The 18,719-nt window shown below is 30.7% G+C and overlaps 1 pseudogene; it reads left to right on the forward strand.

Moving 5' to 3' along the window:
* The first annotated feature begins 4,845 nt into the window (after positions 1–4,845).
* LOC113365032 lies at positions 4,846–6,588 on the forward strand (annotated as a pseudogene).
* Positions 6,589–18,719: the final 12,131 nt, after the last annotated feature.

Here is an 18,719-nt window from a genome sequence, read left to right on the forward strand (position 1 = left end):
ATTACCCGAATATACCTCAGCATACTCCTAGCATAATAGACTTATCAATAACACTCAATATACAAAACATATCTGCACTAAATAGAATAGAATCCACCAACTCCGACCACAATCCAGTTATACTAAATATAGCAACTGGAAACACTTCAATTCATGCGCAAACACACATAAAGTATATCGAGACACAACAACTGACATTGACACAGCTGTTATAAAACTAACCACAAATATACAAAATGCAATCTCCGCATCGATTCCTTTAGTTGAAAATAATTCTAAGCAAAATATTCCACTTGAAATCTTACAACTAATCAAACATAAAAATAAAATTAGAAAACAATGGCAAACAAATTTCTTCTATATTATGACATATACATACATAATATTTCTTTTATTATATCTTTTATATAAAAATGGAGCTCTCTTTCAAATGTCTAAGTAAAACTCGAAAACGGCTAAACCGATTTGGCCAGTCTTAGTCTTGAAAAATTCGTGCCAATCCAGAGAAAGTCCAAAAGATGAGAATTTATTTCAAATCCGCGCAGAAACTTTTTATTTTTAATTTGAAAAATTTTTGTAGAAGCGTAATCTAAATAAAACAATGGACGGTTGCTAATCCGTAAAATGTCAAACGTTTTTGACAGATGATGTTCGATTACGTTCAATAAATAAATAGTAATTATTATTTATAATTTTATATATATATATATATATATATATATAATTCACTATAATTTATAATTTATAGTGAATATTATTTAATTATGATTGAATTGTAGTAAGTAGCTTGTTTGTAGTTTTATCTCCTATACATATAAAAAATAAGTCGGGTTTTCCTTCCTGGCGAAATAACTGATGACAATGGAAATCATACATTTCAAAAGAGTTGATATTTTAAGTTTCTAGTAACACTTGCGGCCCGTTTACTAACGTTTTTATATATAAACTAGCAAACCCGACAAACTCCGTTTCGCCACCAGATGGTTTCGTGAGATAGATGAAGAAATTTTTTGTTTGTTTTATATTTGAAAAGGAAAAATTTGATTTTGTTACACAACAGTAATGAATTTATCTCGATTACAACAATGAAGTGTTTTTAGTTGAACTTCTCTAAGTAAATGAAAGTGAATCCGCAAATTATCCGTTTCATTGAAGTGCTCTTTGGTAAACCACATTTTTTGTTTTTTGGTATGACGTTAACAAAAACAAAGCGGATGGTTTTCCAACTCGTGAACAGGCAACGTATAACTGCCCAATGAAAAACAATAATTTTCTAAATAATATGTTTGAAATTAATCCCGCAAACACTAAGCGATTGGCCTTGAGACTTTATATATATAGAACAGTGATTCCCAAAGTGGTCCACATGGACCCCCAGGGGTCCATGGCAACTTTCAGGGGGTCCACGGTAACGAAAATAAAATTTGGGGGTCCACGACATGAAAATGGGGGTCCACGACACAAAAATAGTGGTCCACGACAATGGATCTCAATACACCTTGTTAAAATTATTTCACTTATGTTATATAATCTTATAATATAAAGGCATATGAAATAATTTCAAGAAACTTAAAAAGTAAAAAAAAATATCGAAATATTTTTTTTTTTTTTTTTTTTTTTTATTTTCATATTATATAACAATCAGAGTTATTTACATACCCTATGAGTTATATGGCTAAATTACACATAATAATAATAATAATAATAATAACAAAAATAAATGAAAAAAAAAAAAAATAACAATAATAATAATAAATAAATAAATAAAAATAGATAAAAAAATAGAAGAAAAAAAAAAATAAAGAAAGTAAAAAGAAACAAAAGAAAAAAAAATTGTAGTAATTGCTCCAATAAGCAATTGACTATGGAAAACAATTTTTTTACATTAGGTCTATAGGCTGTTTCTTGCGTAGTCTTCTTATAGGTGGATTATCGAACAGATGAGCCAAAGTTGCATTAGGATGTTCAAGAATTTTAGCATGATGTCCAGTACTGATATTCTTGATGACATCCACTACGAAAGGGATGTTGAGGTCATCGTGTATGATTTTGTTGCTGACAAACCACGGGGCATCAGTAATCGTCCGTAGTGTTTTAGATTGCAAACGTTGAACAAGTCCCACATTTGATTTGCTACAACATCCCCACAGTTGGATTCCATACGTCCATACAGGTTTGATTATGGTCTTATAAATTAGAAGCTTATTATCTAATGATAATTTTGATCTACGACCAATAAGCCAATTTAATTTTGAGAGTGTAAGTTTAATTTGTTTTATTTTGGCTACGATGTGCGGCTTCCAGGTTAATCTGCGATCCATGTGAATACCCAAGTACTTGACTGTGTCTTTGGTTGGTATTTGTCTTTCATTTATGTACACAGCTTGACAAGTTGACTTATTAAGTGTGAAGGTAATATGAGTTGACTTCGTATCATTAATTTTGATGCGCCATTTTTTTGTCCAGGTTTCTATTTCATTGAGATGATTTTGTAGGATATTGGAAGCAAGAGTAGGATTTTCATTGCTAGCCAAAATCGCAATATCATCAGCAAAAGTAGCAGTGGTAGAGCTCGCCATGGTTGGAAAATCACTAGTATATGTAAGGTACAGAAAAGGGCCCAAAACGCTTCCTTGCGGAACACCTGATTTAATGGGAAAAAGTGATGATGATTCACAATTATTTCTAACTTTATACCATATGTTAGTTAGGTACGATTCTAAATTTGTGAAAGCAAGGCGGCAGCAACCATTTAATTTTTGCTAAAAGTCCTTCATGCCATACTTTATCGAAGGCCTGGCTTACATCGAGAAACACTGCTGAGCAGTATTGTTTGGATTCGAAAGTTTTATAAATTAAATTCACGATTTTGTGGCATATCGAAATATGCATATAAAAATGAAGTTGTGAGAAAAAAATCAACTTGTAAATACTTTGAACACAACAATATACAAGACGATATTGCTGCACATACACGTGCAGTAAAAATTCGATGTAAACAAATGCTTACAATATGAAGTGACATATCTCATTTTACAATAGTTTAGATAATTTTGTTCATCCGTCTTAATCCTATGGGAAGTTGCTAAGTGTATAATAATAATATTTTCATTTGCAGATAATCATAATACTTATTTTTATTACCGCCATAAGCAATCCCTTGTAATGGCAGGAAATTCCGAAATTTTGGCAACGTATTTGCAATAATGCGGAAGGGCGGAGTTTAATATTTATAGTTTTTACTTTTTTATGTTTAGAATTTTTCAAGTTTAAATCTGAAAATCAGTCTAGCAACTTTTGTTTAACAGACACAACTTATACCTTAAAATAATTACATATAAATATATACTGTTGGTTCTTGATAGAAAGTTTAGTGAATTTGTGTTATTTTGTTCGAGTACCAGAGAAAAGTAAGTATTATTTTACTATTTTTTATTAATTTTAGTTTTGTACTGATAGTTTGCAAAGATGTATAAATTATGCCAATTGTAAGATTTTATTCGTATTTTAACATTAAAATCAAGCGAATTAATACAATAGATTAGATTATAAAATTATTTGGATTATAATTTTTTTCCGACAAAATCAGAACAAATGCTCAATAGTTAAGAAACGTGTTATTTTCAAATATTTCCAAAGCGCACTCTCACTTATTGACTTCCCGAAGCAGAAGTTTGTCTTCGTAACAAAATCTGATTTGCTTATGATATGTTTTCTCGACGTTTCAAGTCATTTTGAACCGAAATTTGGGAAAAGTATATGTGTGTATGTATTGCTGTGTGTGTGAGTCAATTCATGACCTTGAACAACATTTCAAAAAATCGATTTTGCAAAGATAGACTGGACCATTTTCTCGTAATTGTCGAACAAAATTTTTTTCACGAGTTCAATGAAACATTTTCTGACAATAGATATCATAGTCTTATAGAATATACCAGAATATTACGGCTCTAGAAGAAGTCGCTTAATTTTTAAATTGCATCAAAGTTTGAAAATATGTGTAGCGTTTTTTGAAATTAATATTAAACCTTTCATTGACGTTTCTCAAAAACGACTGGACGGATTTCAAAAAATCAAAAACCATTCGATGAAACTTGGTAAGCACTATTGATGGTTAGTTTTTAATACGATCAGCTGAGCCATTTCACTGAAATCAACAAAAAAGTAGAAAAATTTTTGGCAGCGTTTTAGCCATAAATTCTTATCTGCTTTAGAAAGTTCGCATACTATTCGAGACATATTAGCCGTTTCTTCGCAATTGATTGTTCAAAAAAACATCTACATGTATTAATGATATTTGGTATGGCGATGGAGTACGTGGTTTAAATAAATATACTAAAATATATAATGCATATTTATATATATGCATATATTATATATATATATATATATATATATATAAAATGTATCATGATAAATAGTATTAGACATGTTTCAAGTCATTCAGAATCGTTTGACAGCAAATTGGAAAATATATGTATGTGAGAAAACATGATGTATTGAGAAAACAATAAACCTCTTCTTTGGGAAACTTTGATGCGGAGTGTTCGTTTTAAGGAATTTTGGATAATACGACTTTGCCTAGTACATAATTCTCAATTCATATAGAAATTATATAATTTAACATATTATAAAAGAATATTTCGTTACAGCATTTTTAAAGTTAAAATTCAAATTTGAATAAAATACTTTACTCGATCACATTTATGTATGTTGGCGGTTTGTTTATGTCTGCCACAAGATTTTAATTTAATGCGATTTAAATTTGACTTTGCTTTATTAAGAAACAGCTAGACTTTATAACTTACTCAAATAAATAAATTTTGCCCACAGCTGACTGACGCCATGTCCGATTCTAAAAAGAAATGTAGACAGCACAGCGTTGATTATATGAAGTTTGGTTTTATTTCATCACCTTCTAACAGCCAGTTGCCTATGTGTTTATTGTGTAACAAAGTTTTGGGCTATGACTCTATGAAACCATCTAAGTTGCAATTTCAGTTGAAAAAATGTCATCCTGAAAAATCAGATGAAAGTTTGCAATATTTTCAAACACTCAAAGATAATTTTCAAAAGAGGTCTACATTAGACAGAATGTTTGCTTCAACGTCACAAAGAAATGACGATGGTTTGCGAGCATCATACAATATTTCGCTAATGATAGCGAAATCTGGAAAACCGCATACTATCGCAGAGAAGTGAATTTTACCAGCCGTTGAAAAGGTTTTGAAAACCGTTTTACACAAACCTGCTTCTGACATCATTAAAAGAATTCCCTTAAGCAACAATACTGTTGAAAAACGTATTGAAGAAATGGGTTCTGATATTGAAAACTTCTTGTGTAATTATTTGCAAAGGACACATTTCTCCATTCAACTGGACGAGTCAACTTTACCTGGTAATGAGGCATTACTATTAGTATATGTTCGTTTTATAATGAATGAAAAAATTTACGACGAATTGCTTTTCGCAATAGCTTTAACAACTGACATTAAAGGCGAAACCATATTTCATGTTATGAAGAACTATTTTATTGAAAAAGAAATTCCCTTAACAAATATAATATCGGTTGCTACAGATGGTGCACCATGGTTGGACGACATCGTGGTTTTATCGCACATTTAAAACAAAATGTGTCAGGAGTATTAGCAGTACATTGCATAATTCATCGCCAGCATTTAGTCGCTAAAAATTTGTTTCTTAGACTGCATAAATCTCTGCAAGTAGTTATTGATGCAGTCAACCGAATCCGAAGCAGCGCCTTGAATTCGCGTTTATTTGCCAAGTTATGTGATGAAAATGATCAACACTTTCATCAATTACTTCTTCATACAGAAGTACGCTGGCTATCGAAAGGTTTATGTCTGACAAGATTTTTTGCGCTTTTTGAGACTGTCTTAGAATTTCTGGATTCTAAACATAAATTTTTAAAAGACAGTCTGATAAAATGTAAACCAGACATCGCGTACTTGACAGATTTATTTGCTAAATTTAATGCGGTTAATTTGCAATTGCAAGGCGACAGTTTAACTTTGATTAAAACTAAATCGATTTTAGCACCATTCCTATCAAAAATGAAGCTAATGAAGCAAAACATTGGACGAGGAGAATTTTCACAGTTTCCTAATTTATCACAGACAAAGTATCAGGAAGAGGACGTTTCAACCTATGTTGAACATTTAAATGCCCTTTATTCTGATTATAAAACCAGATTTGAAGACATTTTGACATTAGTAATACCACCGTGGATAACTAATCCACATGGTGAGATAGAAGAAACAATTGGCCGAATTAAGTACCAATGAGGAGCTTAAGATTGAATTTCAAAAAGGATATCACAAATTCTGGCTGCAAAAAAGCATACCCGTCGCTTATCCCATACTATGGAATATCGCAAGAAACTTTTTAATTTCATTTCCGTCATCATATTTAGTAGAAAAGGGGTTTAGCGCTGTCACTAATCTACTAACAAAAAAGAGAAATAGACTAGATATTATTAAGCGGGGAGATTTAAGATTACATCTTTCCACATTGTCGCCAAATGTTGACAATTTATTATTAAAACATGAAGTACATTCTTCTCATTAGAACATTAATTTATTGGTTTCTTTATTTTGATATTTTATTATGTTATTTAGATTTTAATTAATAAATGTATAAACGTAGAATGCATTTTTACTTAAAAAATGCACTTAAAAAAACTTATCAATACATTAACAAATTTATATAAAACAAGCAATAGGTAAGTAGGGGGTCCATACCACATCCAAAAGCATTGCAAGGGGTCCACGATACAAATGAGTTTGGGAACCTATGATATAAAGGAACTCAATCCATTTTGGATTTAAAACAACAAAATTTTATAACCTGCTCAGACCCGCTAGTTTTATCACTTCGAGCAGTGATATTTCAATCAATTAAACTATGAAGAGGGCTGCAGGAAAATTAATGAAAAAAAGAAGGATTATAGTGACGGAATCTGAAGTTGCAAGAATACTTCAATACTTCCGAAATCCAATAATAATTTTTACTATACTATAATTTTTTATTGTGGATTTTAACAAACTTTACCAATTTAAATAGGTTGTTCCAATCTGAAAAGCCAATTATTTTGTCAGTTTATAAGAAAATTAGTTTGACATATTTAGATCTATTAAAAACATATATGGATAATAAGTACATAAATAGAACACCTATATATTATATTGATCCATCGACATGATTACTATGTTGGAGTAAAAGTTTTCAAACATTTCAACAAAGCAGACTTTTCGAAACATTCTCTTTTACAAGAAAAATTGCATTTTATAATTCGAGGATGTGAAGAAATAAGAAAACGATTTGATTTTAATGATACGATATTTAAAAATTTATCAGTAATTGATCCTGCTGAAACATTGAATGGTAAAACGGTAATGACTACAGCAAGTTTGCTACCATTAAATGAGTAAACAGTCGCGATTATCAAGTCAAATTCAAATGATTGATAATGAATGCCGAAGGTTTCATAGCTTTGAATTGCCAGATGATATTCATCTTGATGATCCTGTAGATAATTTTTGACAAAATTTTAATTTACAGAGATAAGAGGTTTGTTTGGAATTTTGAAAATCTAGCCAAGTATTTCTTAAATAATATGTCGAAGGGATGAGCGCGGTCTGGTGCGCTAAATGTTTTATAGACTAAATAAGTAATAATGTAAGCTAAAAGATGTTATGGGCGGCAGCGCATTGGAAGCTGTCCCCAAACCGTAAGTAGATTATTACTTATTATGTAATTAGAGTGTGATGTGACAGGTTTGGACACTGGTGGCACTGTGAGTCTAGGATAAGTTTAGAATAAGTCAAATATGTGCGAATATAGATTGTCTAATTATGTCAACAAAACAAAAGCCTGTCATTATTAATGTTAATCAAATATTAATTAATTTCCCAGCGATTTGCGAGTCAACTGATAAATAGTAAAAGTAAGATAAATAGTAAAAATAATTTAAAAAGTTCGATCAACCTTTCGATATAAACATATTAAATCTCTTCATTGTGGAGCTCAGCATTTATTGAATGCGCTCAGGGATACATATTGGCCAATCAGTGTATTGGTCTTATTTACAAAAAACCGTAGAACTCTGCAATTGCTATTCATTAATTGCGAGGTAGACTTTGAAGATCCGATTTCTCGGACATCGTCCCACTGAAGGCTATAAAAAATCAATGGATATATATGCCAATTTGCATGCTTTAGTATGCGAGCTGTTCATTTGGAGCTTGTGTCTGATTTGACTTGTAAATGCTTTTTAGCTACATTGAGACGGTCGTGGAAAACCTACGAATATTTATTCAGACAACGGCATTAACTTTGTGGGAGCGCCGTCCGAAATTAAAAACCTATTAGACCAAGAGCCCGTGGGCGGATGACAGTATGTATTTTACGACACCTGAGATTTTGTGCATCGATTCCTCTATACCTATCCTACATGAGATGGGGACTGACTAAGCCCAAAGTGGCGGACACAGCTACTGCGCAGCTGGTAAAGGTACCTTTTTTTCGCCCATATCCGAACCATTTTACGACGGTTGCCGTTTCGAAAATTTGAAAATATAATATTATTACTATCGTAAAATACCAATGGCAGACGATTATCGCGCGGTTAACATGGTGGCAGACGATTTTGAAAATGCAGAATTTTTTTTTTATGTATTTTGTGATGTCTGCCATTTACACATTTTATTCCTTATAGTATCAAAATCTTATATTTATCACGGCAGACGTGTACCTGGTGTACCAACATCAGCAGAGTTAAAAAACTCAGCTACCATCTGGCTTGATAGTATGCATAAATCTCCATGTTTTATACCGATATAAGCAATTCTTTCATAATGATAATAGAAATTAATATTTGTTAGTTTATATGTGACATTTAATAATGTTGATGAGCGGAAACAAGATTTTTTACGCTAAATTCGTAAAGATTAAAGTATACAAACGAAAACAACAATTATTGTAATATTTATTCTATTTTTTTTATTTATTTTAGTCTAATTTCAAAATGTTGTATAAAAATAAAGTTATACAATATTAAATATATATATATATATATATATATATATATATATATATATATGTATACATTCTTTATTATAATCTCGGAGCCATATCTCGCTTTTGATGATTCCTCATCATCCGCTGAATCAGATTCTATAAAATAATAAGTCAATTGTAAAATAAAAATTATTTGAAAATTCAACTGAAGATGTTTGATAAAGACGATTGTAAAATAAAAAAATGGAATAAATATTACAATAATTGTTGCTATCGTTTGTATACTTTAATCTGTACGAATTTAGCGTAAAAAATCTTTTTTCCGCTCATCAACATTATTAAATGCCACATATAAACTAACAAATATTAATTTCTATTATCATTATGAGAAAATTGCTTATATCGGTATAAAAGATGAAGATTTATGCATACTATTAGGCCAGATGGTAACAGAGTTTTTTAACTCTGTTGATGTTGGTACACCAGGTACACGTTTGACGTGATAAATACAAGGTTTTGATACTATAAGGAATAAAATATGTAAATGGCAGACATCATAAAATACATTCAAAAAAAAATTTTTTTTGCATTTTCAAAGTCGTCTGCCACCATGTTAACCGCGAGATAATCGTCTGCCATTGGTATTTTACGATAGTAATAATATTATATTTTCAAATTTTCGAAACGGCAACCGTCGTAAAATGGTTCGGATATGGGCGAAAAAAAGGTACCATTACCAGTTGCGCAGTAGCTGTGTCCGCCACTTTGGGCTTAGTCAGTCCCCATCTCATGTAGGATAGGTATAGAGAAATCGATGCACAAAATCTCAGGTGTCGTAAAATACATACTGTCATCCGCCCACGGGCTCTTGGACTATATATCACTTAACGATGAAAACTATCATATCAAAATTATGAACCACTACATGATCAATTAGCATTTTATTTCTGCAAACCACCACATTGTGATAGTATTTGGGAAGCTGATATAAAGACGATTTTATGAAATGCATGTTTAACATTTGAAAACTTAATTATTTAACTCTTCCATATATTAAAGAATTCAACAAACTTTACGAATCTAAAATTAACTCGTCAAAAATCACCTTAAACGAAACACGTATCAATAAATGGTTAAAAAATCTAAAATTCATATTTCAGAGAGACTACTCTATATTTTTGTGCTAGGCCCAAATTTTGCCATTCCAAACAATTGTCATAACTTTAATTTTATCGTCTTTATCTTTTATAGTATAGTACTTAGCAGATTAGAATCAAGTCTACATAATATTAAAAATCTTGAAATCAAAACTAATACCTGTCCCACTTTTCTTAAAAAAATTCTCTCGTTTATCAAATCCTTTAACGCAAAAGAAATTCGATGATACAGACATTCTCAGAGACATGAAGATTTTCAGAGACGCAAGAAAATACTAACATTTCAATCACAAAGGCCGAGAAGGAGAAGATTTCAGTTATGTTAGATTAAACTACGTACCTAGTCCCGTAGTTAATTTCAGGCCAAAAAAAAACATTAATTCTGATTTCACCGATTGCATTAACCGTGTCTTTCACAAATATGTGAACAACTTAGTTTCAAACAAACAAATTAAACAGCAAATTTCACTTACAATTAAAAACCTTCACCCCTAGGTCCTCTACTACAAACTCTACTGCCTTCCCTGAATACATGAACATAACATTCCTTTTAGACATGTCGTTGCTGACCTGAACTCTCCTCATTCAAAATTCGCTAAATATCAACAATATACTTTTGTTAGTCACTGTCAAGTCTCGCTTTTTCGTAAAAATACTTCTTCGAATTGGTCAATAATCTCCGCGATTCCACAATACCTAATAATTCCTTAGTTAGTCTTGACGTAGTTTCCTTATTCACCAACGTTCCCTTACAATTAATTTTAGGTGCTATCACTACTAAATGGGACAAAATCTCATGTCATACAACGTTATCACTGCATTGGTTTCTCGATTCAATTAAATTTATAGTTTCTAATACTTATTTCGAATTCAACGACCAGTTTTACCTTCAAACCTTTGGCACACCTACAGGCTCTTCCATATTTCCAGCACTCGCGGACTTTTTCCTACAATTTAGATCTTCAGTTTTATTACAGATACGTTGATGACATTCTCACTTACGTTTCCACTGAAAATATTGAACTTTTACTTCACAGTTTTAACTCGGTTTAACGAGCACCTTTCCTTCACCTCCGAAAAGAAACAAGACAATTCTATTAGCTTCCTGGACGTGAAAATTAAAAAAACTACAGACAATCGGATTATTACTAATTGGTACCAAAAACCTCCTTGGTCAGGCAGGTATTTAAGCTTTCATTCTTACCACCCCTCTAGTATGAAGATAGGTACTATTATCAATTTAATCAAACACCCCATCTATCTCTCAAATAATCAATTTTGGCCTTCCAATTTATCCCGAATTCGCACGACTTTCATAAACAATTCATATCCTCCTCATCTCATTAACTCCATCACTACCAATAGACTCAAAGTTCTGAATAGTATGAATTCTTCTTTCCCTATTAAAATTTCTAAACAACAATAATTTTATCGGTAACGTTTATCTAGCATATATAAAAGAACTTTTCCCACTTACACAAAAGAATATCACAACATAAAAACAATTCCAAAAGCAAAAACCAATATAAAATGCTGACAATTACATTAATGACCTCAAACATAACATAAATTTTTTCAATCCCACGATCCTACATTTCGAAAGTAACTTATTTAAAAGAAGATTTAGTAAAAGATGCCTAATATCATTACACAATGAGGCAGCAATAAATAAAAGAACCGACAACAATTCGCTTTGCAGTCCCGGTTTTCCGCCTGGCGTTCCGGTTTTTTCTAAAAGTAACATTTGTCCCGGTTTTAGGTGTTTTGAACTAAATTTTTAAAACTGTGTTGATTGCCAATATTTCTTTAAATATATTTTAACTCGAAAATTTGAACCGCAAAAATGTGCATGTAAGTTTTTAGTTCATTAACAGACCCCCCCCCCACGCCCCCGCTTTCACACACCTTTTAACAATTTAAAAAAATATGGTCAACCTTACTATATAATAATCCTTGACCATTTTTCAAAATGCCATCAAATTTGAATGAAGTGAGTATTTTATTATTTTACCAAAAACATTGTTTACCAGTCTTTTTTATACTTTCACAAAAATTTTATAAACATAATTAAGACGATAATAACTCTGTACATACTATACTAGTGACAAAAAATTATCAACAAATCATATAATTTTAAATGTTCCAATTATGAATAGCTTGGTTGGCTGGCATCTGATGTAGATACAAAATATATGTACGACTTTTACAAAGCAATCATTCTCGTATAAGTGCTCCTCTAGCATTCAAATTTAAATCTAAAAATACTTTGTTAGAAGGAACTTTATGCACAAACAAGAGTAAGATACTGAAAACTTGTTTAGTATTGCACCACTAAACAACTATAAAAACTATGAGAAATCATGTGTTTTATTATATGATAATATCTATAAATTTATTTAACAAATGTAATTAGTTTTTTTCAACTTAAGCCACAATAAACATGTTCTGTTAAAGACCAGTCACTTTGACTGGTATTAAAAAAAGGGATATTAAAATGAGTGATAAATGCAGTGATGAAATTTGAAAATTGAACAAGCCAGCATAAGTAAACAAAACCATTTAAGATAGAAACTATATAAATAATAAAATGATATCAGATCACCAAGTTTTATCAATATTTTTTGCCAACTACTGACAAAATGTGTCTTAAAATGTTTTATAGATTACAACATATTTAATTATTGTGATAAAAAACATGCCAGAACTTACTGAATTCGATCCCTTATTCAAGTTACCTCAAAATGCTCTTAAATATAGGATGATTTTGTTATGTAAAAAATTCCTCATGTTGAATAGTATTTCTTCACCGACACCTAAAAATAAAAATTATTATAATATTTCACATAAAAAATAAAGATATTAGGTTGTTCCAAAAGTAGTTTCAGTTTTTATAGATTTTATAACAAGTCATTTTTGTGTAATAAAGAAATACTGTATTAAATTATGTATTGGCCATGTAACTCAGACATCTTCATTCAAATTTCTAGAAGTAGTGTAATTCCGGGATCAAATTTTTTGGTTGTTATTAACAAAGAACTGATAAAGGTGCTTCTGGACCCCTTCATTTGAAGCAAAGGTTTTACAGTCTAATAATTATTTTAGTAACAGAAACAAATAGTCCGATTATGACATGTCTGGAGAATACGATGGGTGTGGCATTGTGTCCCATTCACGATATAGAAGTTGAAGTCATATCATATAGTTCATTTTTCGTGAAGTATATCCTATAGTTTATTCAGCTGATCACAGCAGGCATCTGAATTAACCGTTATGCTATCTTGAAATAACTGAAAACAGACATGACTTAAAATCTCACCAAACATAAGCATCAAGTGTTTCTAGTAAATGTGGTTTGAGAAAGTTCTTTTTCAATGTTTCATGAGCAATTGCATGAGATATATTGTATTCATCCCATTTTTCATTCCTAGTGGTAATTTTTTTCAAAAACCAATCATTTTCAGGACGTTTCAGAAGTGAATCGCAGACATTAATGCGACGACACAGGTTTCTCTCTATGAGAACCTGGGAAACTCATACTCATTGAGCTTTGATAAAATCCTAGACCTTTCGAGTGGTCATGAACAATTGAATTTGATAATTTTTATCATTTGTAATGTTTTTTACAGTTAAACAGTAAAATATGTGGACAATGCAGCTTGTTTCCATATTTACAGAGACAGCATCCAACAACAACTGTGCATAATTGATCAGCATTTTTTACATACCTTAATACAACCTTAACAAGTTTCAAATCATATAATAATTATAGGGCTCAGGTATGATGTTAGTTTAAAAAAAAAATACAATTAAATAGGTGGTAAAACAACGAAGCTACTTTCCAAACAACTATTGTTTGGATTCCGATTTTAAATAGTATTAAAAACCATTTCCATTTTAAATGGAATTAAAAAGAAAAGATGAAATGCACATAAAAGAAATTGTTAAAATATATTTAGCATGTGCTTTGTCATAACCTCACCTTGAAATTGAAACAATATCGTAGAACAACGAAGTACGTACTCACTTAACAATCATAAATATGACAAATAATAAGTTTAAAATTAAATTAATAATGTGGAGCATAAACGAATATGAAATTCACAAGCAAATGCAGAATAAAATGCTGCCAAAGTTATGTGCTTTATTAACGAAATTAATCTAATAAGCTTAATGATTAATTCATTAAAATACTAACCATAAGCCTGTAAATAATTATATCGCCAATTAAGGTCATTCATCGTCCATTAAAGCACTGAACATAAACAAAATAGAATTAATATCCAAAACCCTTAGCAATATAATACCCAAAACAGACATGTTGAAACACATCCGAAGCGCCGAGCGACATAAATTAAAAAACGAAGAGCAACGAAGTAACTCGGAGAACAAATGTAAGGGTGTCGGCACACTACCATAAAGCGACGTACGACAATCGTATAGATAAAAGAAGCGTATTTTCTCCGAGCGTGACTGCAGCGCCAGACTAAATGTGTACCACGTTTGAACTAGTTGGGATGTGTTTTTAGATGTTTTTAAAGAAAAAAGTTAATGTAGAAATATTATTAATAAGTTACAACAAGAAAGAGAAAGTTGAATAATAATGTAATTTTTAAATTTACTTGAACGTACTTAAAACACAGGTAAGTATGATAAAATAAATAAAGTAATGTAGTAAACATTTATAAGATTAAGTTGCTTAAAAATTATGTCAAAATCTCGGAATAGCCCTAATAAATAAATTATAATAATGATAAAAATATTTTCTCAATAGAATAATTAAATATTATTTTTGTTTACTAGTTTTTTTAATTATTTTTGGTCAAACTTAAGACATGGACATTATTATAAAGACAGGATTTGAGTCCATTACCCATCAAATAAAGTTCCAGCTAGAAACAATGGCCAAAGGTAAAAAACTTTTTGATGTCGAGGAACATCGACGAAACTTTGAAAGTTTTTTAATAAAATTTCGAATTATTTGACAAACATCAGTTCATACTAAACCATATGCTACATCCGTAGACGTAATGCACCTTTAGATAATTAATTTTTTATATTATATAATTATTTAATTATAATATTATAATTATTTCTAATTATTATATAATTAATATATTGTTTTATTTTAATTTTAGATAAACTCTGAACGTTGTGTGACAAATGTCAACTGTAATTGTGTATATAATAAAGTACTTAAGATAATAAACACATAGGTGTATATAATCTGTTCAACAGGAAGTCAAAATTTGGGAATGGGACACCAGCCAGATCAATGAGTTATTGATCTTTTGTCGCTGATGAAAATTCCCTGAAGATTTTATTATCTGCTTGACTTTCCTTATCAGCAAAGGTTTTTTGATCATTACCGCATTTGTTATTAACAAATTTTTTATTACTAACATGCATTTTTATTGGCCTAGTATCTACAACACTACAACTATTTCTGTTTGAGTTTCAGCATGATACAAATTATCTTCTATATATATAAAAATAAGTCGGGTTTTCCTTCCTGACGAAATAACTCCAAAACGCACGAACCGATTTCGATAATTTTGCATTCGTTGGAAAGGTCTCGGGCTCCGCAGGTGTTCTTTTTTTATTTTACGGGTAATTAAACGCTTGTATCTAAAAATATTCAATTATTGTAGTTAAATTATCAATTATTGTAGTTAAACAGGCAAATAAATTTTACCTGTTCATAATCGTAGATTCATTAACTTTTTGAGTTTTATAAATTGCAGGGAAGATTGCCGGAACGAAGCTAAGACTCAATACCTCGTCCGATTTTTTTCCTCCAATGAAATGTGCACTGTAAATGCGATCATAGGGTTTGGGAACTCACGGTGATCCATCAGCACTACAAATATTATGCATTAAATATTTTGCATTATTTTAGCATTGTGCAAACAGTTTAATTAATAACTGTTTGCAAAATAAACATTTTAGGGCTATGTGATAACTTTTATTTTTTTAATCATAAAATTACAATTATTATATAATAAAATGTAATATATAGATAATAGTTATACATAATCAATATACAATATATAAATATATATTTACATTATTTCAGCTTTGTTTGCAAAACAATTTTTTCTAATAAGCATTGAATCTTGATAATATAACAAATTTATTGACTTATAATTTTTTTTTTGCTAAACATAACAATTTTACAACTATTCATAATACTCCAAATTGTCTTTAATTTCTTTTTTTTTTAATTTGATCACAAAAAAAACTAATAAACTAATCAGCACGATTACCAAAAGAAATCTTTTGGGCGGCTTTTCAATTTTCAAAATCAGTTGGATCTTTTGCGAAAACGTGGACGAAACCTTTTGCATGTTTCTTCTAATTCCAGAGAAGCGGCTTGGTCGATGAGGCGAACCTAATCAAATCTCTCCTTTATCGAGTGTCATCAAATGGCTTTTAAATTTTTGTAATCGGTTCAGCCATTTTTTACAAAACTTGGATGAATGTTAAACTTTGACTCATCACATCACCAAAGCGACTTTTCACAAATTTCGAACTGTGAAATTTTATAATTAAACAATTTGTCGTGGGGCCGCAATATTTTAGTAGGTTCTTTAAAACAATGATCACTATCATCACTGTTCACGCCAAATTAGACGTGACAACGCTGCACTCATTTTTCTAAGAAAATTTTACATTTGCAACGACGTTTGGACAGTTCTCAACTCAAGATTCAACTACGAAGGATCCTTGCTAGGTACCTGAAGGCGGCACACAATAGTCTTAACCCGGTCGCCAAGCTATCCACATTCAAATATTCCAATATTATATCAATACTAAAACTTTATCATACAAACAGTGTAAATTATATTCTACAAATAAATAAGTGTAAATCTATTTGTTATTAATCAATATTTACATTTTAAACGGTCGATAGAGCCACTAATTCTATCTGGTCCTTGAGCTTACAACTTCAACAAAAAACATTGGTCCAAACGATCCGAATTTGATTACCAGTGCAAAGGAAATAACTACAACATTAATTCTAAAATCAAAAATTAAATAAAGTGGAAGTTCTAAACAAGACAGGAAGTTCTAACTTTGGCGCTACACCTACGAGCGAGCACAGCAAACAGCGAGTATATCAGGTTAGTCAAGCATTCCTTCCTATCAATCTTTCCTTATTTAATATTTAGAGTTTTTAATTCAATCTGTGTCAAAATGGAATCATTAAATAAACTCAAAATGAAACAGCGAGTTACTGAAACACGTTTAACAAAATACGAAAAAGTGTGCAGGCAAATGTCGGAACTACCTGCTTGCGACTTAAATATTGCAGTCATAAAACGCCTTATCGATGATGTGAAGCCTTTGTTTGAAATCTTTGAAAATACCGTAATTAGTATAACAGCATTACTAGAAGACGAAAGTCAAATTAATAATTTAATAGAAATAGAATTAGATGAATGTTTTGAAAAACATAATAATTGTTTATCAACTTTACTTAAACTTAGTCAGGCAGCATCAAGTAAGTCAGATACTAGTTCGAATAGTAATTCTAATGATACCACTATAACAAATAATTCGAACAACATAAAACTACCTCAAATCAATTTACCTCAGTTTGACGGCTCTTACTTAAATTGGCTACAATTTATGATTCGTCGTAACATCGGTAATTCTCAAAAAATTTTATTATTTAAAATCATGCGTAAAAGGAGATGCGGCAAGCCTTATAGAGTCTCCACCGGCAACTGCCGATAATTATATAATTGCGTGGGATTTACTGAAAACGCGTTTCGAAAATAAGAAAATAATCGTAAACAATCACATTAAAAAATTATTCGATCACTCGCCCTGCATAATGAATCAGGAAAAGACCTTCGTAATCTAATAGACGCGTTTAATAAACATTTAAGATGCCTAAAAATGTTACAACAACCCGTCGATCAATGGGACGCGTTATTAAATTATCTTGTAATTTCTAAATTGATAAGAAAACTCATCAAGAGTGGTAGATGTTAATGAATAAAGGCTCTGAACTAGTTACATTTTCCGAACTTAGCAATTTTTTAAATCAACGCTGCACAATATTAGAAGCAATTAATCCGACTGAAACAAGAATCGGAAACTCCAGTAAATTTAAAGATATAAAAACCTAATTACACAAAACATACAAAGTCTTACGCTACCTCCACTAATCACAAAAATATTGCCCAATTTGCAAAGAGACATTTCATTCACCGTTCAAATGTCAAGGTTTTCGGACACTATCTCCAGAAGATAGAGTAATCAAAGTAAATCAACTAAAACTATGCACGAATTGCTTACGTTACAATCATAACAGCAATCAATGTACTTCATTAAATCGTTGTTCCTTTTGTAATTCAAATCATCATAGTCTTTTGCATATAGACTCAAGCCAATTACCAGCTGTTAATAATGCACCACAAAATGTTTCGTGTCATACCGAAAATGATTCAAGTCAAATCATCTTATCTACGCAGTAATTAACGTATTAGATAGCAATAATAGATATAGAGCATGTAG

This window comes from Ctenocephalides felis, unplaced genomic scaffold (genome assembly GCF_003426905.1).
Source record: "Ctenocephalides felis isolate EL2017-DRISC unplaced genomic scaffold, ASM342690v1 CF-g0.4_SCAFFOLD_00433, whole genome shotgun sequence".
Taxonomy (NCBI): domain Eukaryota; kingdom Metazoa; phylum Arthropoda; class Insecta; order Siphonaptera; family Pulicidae; genus Ctenocephalides; species Ctenocephalides felis.